At 42.0% G+C, this 9,201-nt stretch overlaps 1 long non-coding RNA gene across 1 annotated transcript in view; it reads left to right on the forward strand.

Moving 5' to 3' along the window:
• Positions 1 to 6,982, forward strand: part of LOC146675147 (uncharacterized) — a 40,449-nt gene extending 33,467 nt beyond the window's left edge. The window contains exon 3 of the long non-coding RNA XR_014910648.1: positions 6,804 to 6,982. This is a non-coding gene — a long non-coding RNA (uncharacterized LOC146675147). The remainder of the gene's footprint in view (positions 1 to 6,803) is intronic.
• Positions 6,983 to 9,201: the final 2,219 nt, after the last annotated feature.

Raw genomic sequence — 9,201 nt, forward strand, 5'->3', positions numbered from 1 at the left:
CGTCTGTCGTCGCCATGATATTTCTGATGTTGGTGAGCAGCCACTTCATGCCATAATGATCAAAACCAATTACAAATCGTCCAGTCACTCTAAAGATGATGTAGCAAAGTTGGTGCTCAAAGCTGCCCAGGATAGCTGAAGACAAATTTCATGCTAGGTTAATGCTGGCCAATTGCATGCCACTTTCAATTAAGTTCATTTTCTCTTCATAAAAGCTCACAATTTAGATATTTTGGCCGATTTTAAAGCCAAGCATGCAGCGGCTTTCATATCTTGATTCAGACTGAGCTCGGACGGGAGAGGTTAGTTTGGCTGAAACCATCCACACCTTAATGACTGAAATCAAATTAGAAATTTGCTTACATGCTTACGTTCGCAGATTGCATGTTTAGCATTCAATCAATATTTGGTGCTGTGGCACAATAACTTTTTGAAATGCAATTAGCTTCATGGCACAGGGGGGATGTATGTAAAGTGTTTCGGCATGAATAGACTTGATTCAGGTTGTCCAGTGCAATTATCTGCTGAGGGGAAAGTGGCAAACAGAGTGGCAATTTGGCTGCGGCTCGCACACAATGTACTGTTATGATTGCCTTTATAGTCCCCATTGATTTCCTGATGACATTATGACTTGTAATTTGAACAAGCAATCTCCATGAGAAGAAGCTTGCTGTTCATTTGAAAGTCATGATTCCAGTTCTTTCCGTCACTCTGGGTATAGTATTCTTTTTTTCCCCCTCCTTCAATTCTTTCATCCTTTACCCTCCTCTCTTCTCTGTCCTCGCGCTCCCTCATGCACACATGCACAAACAGATGGGAATTTCTAAGAAATTAAAATCCCATTTTTGGCTCGAGTTCAAACCTTTTCTCTCTCTTTTTTTTCCTCCCCCCTCCAAAGCTTCTGGCACAGAAATGGGCAATTCATGACAGCAAAGCTGAGCGAGCACACTAGTGCACACATTTACCTCTGGCAATTTCTTCTAACAAGATGAGGTGTTTTTCCTCTCATGTTTGATGTGATACAGGTATGGATGTTACCTTTGTAAGCCCAGACAAGTGCACTGTAATATCCCTCCGGACAAAATGTGCCGGCATGACCATCCACTGGAAAACAGAGTCAGAGAAAGTGATGGAGGAGGTGGGTCGCTGGGTGGGGGCAGTAAATTCACAGATAGGGTAATGCATGTGAGTATTTACTGTGCCACTTTTCTAAAACATTCCTCTTATCTTGCCTTTAATAGACAGCCTTGTTCCTAACATGCAAGATATGAGAAGGGGTTGGGTGATAACCTCTATCTCTCGCCCCTCTTCTTATAATCAAAGTCACTCACCACTGCCAGTGTTGCACTTGCAGCGCGATTCGCTTCTCGATAGCCCACCATCCCTCTAGCAATTACAATTCTGACAGCTCCACTAAGACACGCTTCTCTGCTATAATTACCCATGGCATATTTATCCAGAATGGGTATGTAAGTGTGTGCGCACAAATGTGCCGGGCAGAGGGACTTGTAATAATGATCATTGGGGGACCTGATCGTCTAACGGGTGGTATGTTTGTGCTAAATAGAAAGGGAGATCCCCATTATGTTCCCTTCATTTCTGCAAGGAGTCTGTCTGCTATGTTATTATAAAGCAGTAGTTAACAAGCATGTCCTAACATGGAGGATGTGATAGCAGAGACGTTTGTATCCCTCCCACAGCTATGCTAAAATTCTTCTGTTGATGAATTACATTTTTCAGACACCACAGCACATCAGCAGTACAAAAATGTAGAGGTTTTTTTTAAAAAACAAAATTCTACTGTGCTGATGAGGGTCAAGTGTGCGCTGCAACCCAACAGGCAAAATTCCTACAAGCTCTCTCTTGTGATTGAAATATATGATGAGATAAAGAAGACGGAGCGCTTCTGGGCAAATAGGTGAGGTTGCTCCGCCTTTCCCCACTTGTGACCCTGTCTGATGAGATCACATTTTGGGCTGATGATTGAACCAGTCCCCCTTAGCCAAAAAAAAGAATTTTTGTAAATTCACTCAAGTAATTTACAAGAGAATACTAGATTATACAACAATCAGGTTTAGCTTTAATCAGTTCTTATGGAGAAGTGGAATATAATGATAGGAAGAAAACCTTAAGATTAGCATGTTTCATGTTTTATATTCAAGTTCTCAGATGCATGTAGTTGTGTAGATATTAGAGCTAAAGTTGAGCCCAATGTACACTGGAGAAGGAGGAAGGAGAAGCGCGGGAAAAGGAAGGGAAAAAGTAATAGAAATGTGAGTGTTTGGACTGGAACCATTTCTTTTCTTTTTAGGGTCATTGGCTTAGGGTGATTTTTTTTCATAGAGATTTCATGTTTCGAGTGAGTGCTTCTTTTATATCTCCCTTTTTGAACTTTTCGTATGGCCATGTCTCGTATTTCAAAATATAAAATTATTAAAGAGAAATAGAACAGACAGCAAACATAGTAAATAGGATAAAGGTTAAAAAAAAAATAACTAGAGTTAAAGTCTGGCAATTTCAGTGGATGTCCACATCAACCCTCAAGCTAACAATGTGATGATGGAATTTTCCGCACTGGGACCCAAACGGACATATAAAATTTAACCTAAGCTTTAAAAAAAATCGGGCGCCCCAGTGGACTCTCTCTCTCTCTATGTCGTCTATGGGCAGGACTCTTGAGGCTCTACCCAACTCACAAGTGGCTCGTTCCCCACCTTTGGGAAAAGTGCAATCAGGGGGCTCCAGTCATCGCTGGAACGTTGATCTACTTTGGTAGTAAAACCATGGCTCCTGAATGAGTTTCAGGAGTGTTTTCTTCTCAACTGATGCCCTTGGCATCACCTCAGTGTCTCGTCTTCCCTGTGTGGCTTCCCTGTATTGTCAAGTCTAGAATGTGAGAGAGAGTGTGTTTTCCCCCCAAAGGTGAGTGTGGGTGGTTGGATCGTGTGGAGTGGAAGTTAGTGTGGTTGCTCCCCTGGACCCTTCCCTTTCCTGAAAATTCCGTCACTAGTCTGCGTGATCTCCAGAAAGCACCTATTTCTAAATAAACTCTTTGAACTGCCTTTGTGAGCCCTGTTTCAGAGTCCACTCACCTGGTGCCTGACGTGACAGAAAACATTAGGGAAATAACACAAGAAGACCAAGGGATTGCATGCATGTTACATGTACGTCTGGGAGAAGGGTAAAAAGGTACAGGTGAACTCAGACAATAAGAGGGTGTTGGTTTAACATATAATTCCCTCCGCGATTAATAAAGTATTATGACAAGAGAGTGAGAACCAAATGCAGGAGGCCTTGTGGAATATCCTTCAAAATCAGCTGACAGCAAGACGAACTTATCACCCAGATTCCGCTTCAGCCTTTCCGTTGACTTCCTATGAACTTTTAGTTGTGTTTGTTTTGTTTTTTCATTAAGGTTCTGCTGCATTAAGGGATGTTCCAAAGCAGCTAGCTTTAACTAGAATTGCATTCGAAAGCATTCATCACTGAGCCCAGACCAACCATTGTTTAATAATGGCATGCTATAAAGCTGCTGCAATTGTTTTGTATCCAACATGGAGGAAACTCCACGCACGCAAGAAAAAAAAAACTGGTTCTTTTAGCTAGCTAGGATTGGCAACCATTCTGGTAATATATCCTCCTCCTACTGCCTGACAGTTATTTGAAGTTCATGCTATTATGATTCCAAATCCGAATATTTATAGCGCACTTCAGGTTGGCATCACTGTGAATGCACTTGAAATACCAGGTATAATTATGGTAGTGCAGGATTTTCAGAGACAGGGAGGCACAGGGAAAAGGAAAACACTCAAAACGAAGCAATACAAAGACACCATATACTGCCTCCATTTCCCAGAATGTACATACATCAAAACAGGAATTTGCAATGTGTAAGTGTATTACACTCGAGATCCACAACATGATTCATCGCTTTGTAACTTCACAATGAGAATATTTCTGAGAATTTTAAAATTGACTTACCCTTTGGTGTTATTATAATTAATGTCAATCTGAAAACACGGAGGGCTGATACAAATTGTTCTTTCTCCAAGCCCAGCAGCAACTGGTGACTAAAACACTTACATTTTCCAGGCTTATAACTATACGTCTTAAGCGCACCACTGACAGAAAGCTGACAACTTTTGAAAAAGAGAAATGGATGAATGTTGAATGTTTGCGATTTTCTGTTGCTATTTTAGTTGGAGCGTTGTCTGCATCAAGACAACAAATGATCGCAGTGCAGTTTTTCTGGTGCTTGTGGAGGTGGTGGTGGTGGGGGTCACGTTGTTCCTCTGACTGGCTGTCACTGCAGTTCTAAATCAGGCGTCATAGCCTCTTCTCATTAAAAACCCTCCATTAGACACATGGCCCTGAAAGCCATCCAAACAGAGCTTGTTTTGACCCTTTTACATTCCCTTTTCTTCATGTGCCAGCGAGACGAGCAGAAAACTAGTCTGCAGCTGGTGCACGATTGACAAGGTAATTTTAGATGCTCTGCAGAGGGACTCGCAGCATTTTCTCTCTGCACGAAAAATATACATACATTTGAGATTTTTCTAATCCCCACAATTTCCGTGTGAGCTCAATCCTACAGACTGGCTCTAAGACAGCGTTTCAGTCTCAATTACGTTTAATGGATGGATTAGAAACCAAGTCTATTCAGTTTGCATGTTATGCAGTTGAGCATGTGAATTGGGTTGGAAGTGCAGGGGAACACCGCTTGTTTTCTTAGGACCAGCCACTGAGGTGTTCCAGGACTGGCTGCCAAAACAGTCCGTGTTCGCTTCCGTCAAAATTCCCAAAGATAACCTTGCAGCAAGTAAGGTGGAAAAACCGACATGTCTTGCATCTCTGCACAACAGTTCATGACATGTCTCTCTGCTTTTCCTCTGCTTGGATGTTCTTTGCAACTTCAAGCGAATTATACAAAAAAAAAAAGCAGCCATTCTGGCAAGGGGCAAGCTTCTTTTTTTTTTTTTTCGAAGATGAAAGGTTGGTACTTTCTCACAATACTGTCAAAACCTGTAGCTTTCTATCTAGCTATTATGCCCCAACACTAAACTACAGCAATTATTTGAACCAATATTCTGGGAAATAAACAAACTTGAAATTATTTACATGTATGTAATAAGTACTGTACCTTGGGTCAGTGTTTGACTTGGCTTTGAATAAACAGCTGTGCGTCAATTCTAACATATCTATTAGTACACTGTGTTCATTGCACACTTTATTGTTTAGTGCATAAACATCTAAAAGTTAGTGTAGTCTTAAATTAACCCTTTTTTAACCAGCAGCAGGCCCATTTTGCAAGCATTCTTCAAATGACCGTAACTCCCCATACCATTTGTGCTAGACACAAAATTCAAATGGAACGGGAGAGATGAGAGGATAAGCTATATGGAGATATTTGATGTGTCACAGTAGCACAAAACATTCACAAGGTAATGTTGTCTGAACGCAGACAGAAAAATCAGCTTCGCTTGGATTTTAACTCCTCAACCACTTTGGGCTGGGGAGAAAAATTCAAATGGTTCGTGAAAGATGAATATGATGCAATAAGATGATGTTTTGTAAATTTACCAACAGAATTACAAAATAAGTCCAGGTAGCCTGTATGATAAAGGTTAAAGATGGCAGATTCGGCACATGCAGTTGCAGGAATATCTAAAATCAGCTGAGCCTCAGACAGCAACAGAATACTTTTTTCTACAATGAAAACAAAAATTTTATGATAATCTCAAATGAATCTTTGCTATTTGTACCAATGCCATATCTCCTACTGGTTATTAAGTGATGAACACCAAGCAGAACTCCAAACTCAAGTTTTTGACCATTATGAGTTCACCATCCTTGTACGTGTAGTGTGCTTCCGGTGTGGAAGCATGAGATTCGAGGCACAGCAAGAGCGACCTAGCTATTCTGGAACTTTTCAAGTGTAGCTAAACTGCCTTTCCGCAACAAATCAATCTAAAAGCATAAAAACAACTCATTGCCATTGTACATGGAGGTTCGGAGGGAGACTTTTAGCTGGTGCCAGTAACTTTCTCTAGTCTATTCCAAGCCAAGAAATTAAAACTTGGAAAGAAAAAAAAAATATATACTCTTAAGAATCCTCCACCCATTAACTTCTGCTTATCAAAAATCAGCATCACGGGGGCGTAGGAGCCTACTCCCAATCCAGCCTCTTGCCCTATGGCACATACAGTAGAGCAAGAGGCTGGGCATACCCTGGAAAAGTCACATGTCTATAACCAGGACTAACACAGAGAGACAGGTAACTATTCATACCTATGGCCAAGTCGCTATTTAACCTAACACGCATTCTTTGCATGAGCCAGAATAACCTGAAGGTACCCAGAGAGAACCGATTCAGGCGCAGGGAGAACTTGTGGACTCCACATGGGAACAGTGCTAGCCACAGAACCGATCATGGCAGCTGTGTGACACTTGAATCACCGCTAAGGTGTTCAGCTAACTCCAGATGACATATCTCAAATGGCTAATGGTATGTAACAAAAAAAGATTAAGCAAAACCAAAAGGCATGTTCAGTCACACAAAACCATCTAGTTTTGTGTGACTGTGTGATCAAAGTGCGGTTTTAAACATCAAATGAGAAATCTTAAAGAGCTCGATAACTAACAGTTTTTCTTTCCCCTATCCATTTCGGTGTGCACACATTCATTATGTGGCACGCTGAGGGACATGCAGTAGGACATGCTAAAAGGCCCTCTGTCTGCAAACAGGCTGAATACACACATTACTCACCCTCCATCTTTTCTAATCAGTCTTTGTCGTGCCACAGATTCATCACAGTCATGGCACGGAGGAACAGATGCCACCTTGCTTCATGTTAGCGAATGCCACAAGAAACACGGAGGGTTTTCAAATACTAAAGTGATTTACGAAGAAATACTCCAGAGGCAGATGGTTGGACAACAACACAGAACAACCTTTGGAAAAAAGGAGAAGAAGAAGAAGAAGAAAAAAAAAAAAGAAGTAACTTTCTGTGTAACCCCTTTAATTTGTTTCATTCTGGGGTGGGAGGGGTGGCTGTTATCATTCCAATTCAAGTAATTAAAACATCACTCTGCATGTGCCAGAGAACTGCTGTTTTTCTCTTTTTTTTTTATTTTTCGCCTATGCACAGGGACTCCGAAGCATCAGCACATTACAAACCAATTTCCCTATATCAGCTTATATTCACATTTGATTCTGTCGCAGTGCTGATGGGAGTTGGAACACGGGTCTCTGTACACATGAATCTAAATAACGTTATGAGCCTGGCGCAGAACTCATTTATAATCCAATGCCTTGGCTGAATTCCATTATGAGCCCCCCCCCCCCCTCTTTTATTTGTAGGAAATAAAGGAAAACTGAGATTATAAAAATGGCATCAACATATAGTCGCTGGTTGGAAGCGTTGGCTCCGCCGTAAAAGCTATAGCACGGGCACAAAAGGTAGCCAAGGACAAGGTTTTATAAATTATCCTCCCTTTGGGGACAGCAGCAATATATCAGCTTTGCTTGCTGAACTTTTATCATAGGCTATTGATACTTGCTCCCCCACGGGCCTCATTTTGAACTCGGGTCCAAGTGCTTCATGTAAAGACACAGAGGCTGCGTGGGGGAGAAAAGCCGAAGTGACGTCTTTCTCTGCGTGGTAACCGGCCGAACTGAGGAGGCTTAACAACGCAAATTAATCTCAACCTGAACGTGTCACCATAAGCACCTGCCTTTATCACAAACACCTCAAACACCTGTGAGCCGAACCAACATCTGGACCAGAAGCGATAAGGCATTTCCTGCTACGGGGGGGGGGAAGGAAAACTGTTTTGCATACACTGAACTTTGGAGGAAAGTCACTACACAGACACTCAGGTGTCACAAACGCAATGTCAGGATGGTGAATCGGGGACAGCGGCCCCAGCACAGCACTCGGAAACCTTGAAACATCTGGAAAATCCCTTGGTGAGCGGCTGACAGCCGGGCTGGGAGGAGGTGTCAGACCTGAGTGACACACAGATGTGCGGCCACGTGCCCGTCCGAGGCTACGAGGCTGGGATAACTCATTAATCAGAGGACCCCGCCAGCCGGAGGGTGCTACCGCCGCCAAGTGTCTCCCTCCGCAGCTCACAGACAAATTCTGTATTATCTGACAGCTTATTTCCTGTTCCTTTCTGTCACATTTTCAGCCTGAAACTTTTCGATAATTGGCACAAATGACCACAGCTGACAAATACTAATGCGCCCACAAAACATGATCTATCCTCTTTATAGTTTGAGACGCAAAACAACAAACTGTGGGCTGTATATCATCATTACAGAGCTACTATACAGGGATTGGGTGGGGGTGTGGGGGTGTAAGAATGACAAAGGGTTACCTGTCACCTTGTCTTGAGTCGAGGCTATTTAATTACTTATCAAATAGCCTTCAATGTCAACAGACTAAATCTGTTTCATAAATGTGCATGTAACAATTTTTGACTTTTTCCACTTCCCAAGGGGAGGAAAATCAATTTTAATCTAAAGTCCTCAAGCCATTCCATATGTATGTCCCAGTGCAGCATACTGTACATCATCTGAGGCAATAAATGGCTGTGTGACAGAAGAGTGGGGAGGGAGGAGGAAGAGGAAAGAAAAAAAAACATAATTGAAGTTGTTGTTTGCATTGCTTAGTAAGGCACTTTTTGCTGAGTGGTGCCAGAGTCGTGTTATATTGTATTGTCAACATTCCTAATGAGTTGCTCTTATAATTTAGGGAGCTGGGCAGCTGATGAAACGATGGAAGAAATAGATGTTCGGAGAAAAAAAACAACTAAATATGAATCTTTGCCTGTCTGCCATGTTGCTGGATGATTACAGCTACTGCGCACCCCCCCACCCTTTCGCTTTTAAAACAACCCACTCGTTCTGATGCTTTTCTGTACGTGTTAGTCACTCCACAAACCCTCCACAACACTATATATAGGAATGTTATGCAAATGTGAGAAAGCTAATGCTCTTTTTTTTTAAGTGTGCTCTCTGTGAGATCGACACCAAGGTTGCTTTCTTAATTCAACTCGGATTGCATTTTCTGACCCTTAATCCCGACAATGGCATTCGGGAGGGAGGATTTCACATCCACTTAAAATACATATATATTAATACCGAGTTTGAATTTGTTTATTTCTGTCTAAATGCTAAAAGGGAGGAGCTGACTC

This window comes from Rhamphochromis longiceps, linkage group LG3 (genome assembly GCF_057381845.1).
Source record: "Rhamphochromis longiceps isolate RC_006_pf linkage group LG3, R_longiceps_female_GT1.1, whole genome shotgun sequence".
Classification (NCBI taxonomy): Eukaryota; Metazoa; Chordata; class Actinopteri; order Cichliformes; family Cichlidae; genus Rhamphochromis; species Rhamphochromis longiceps.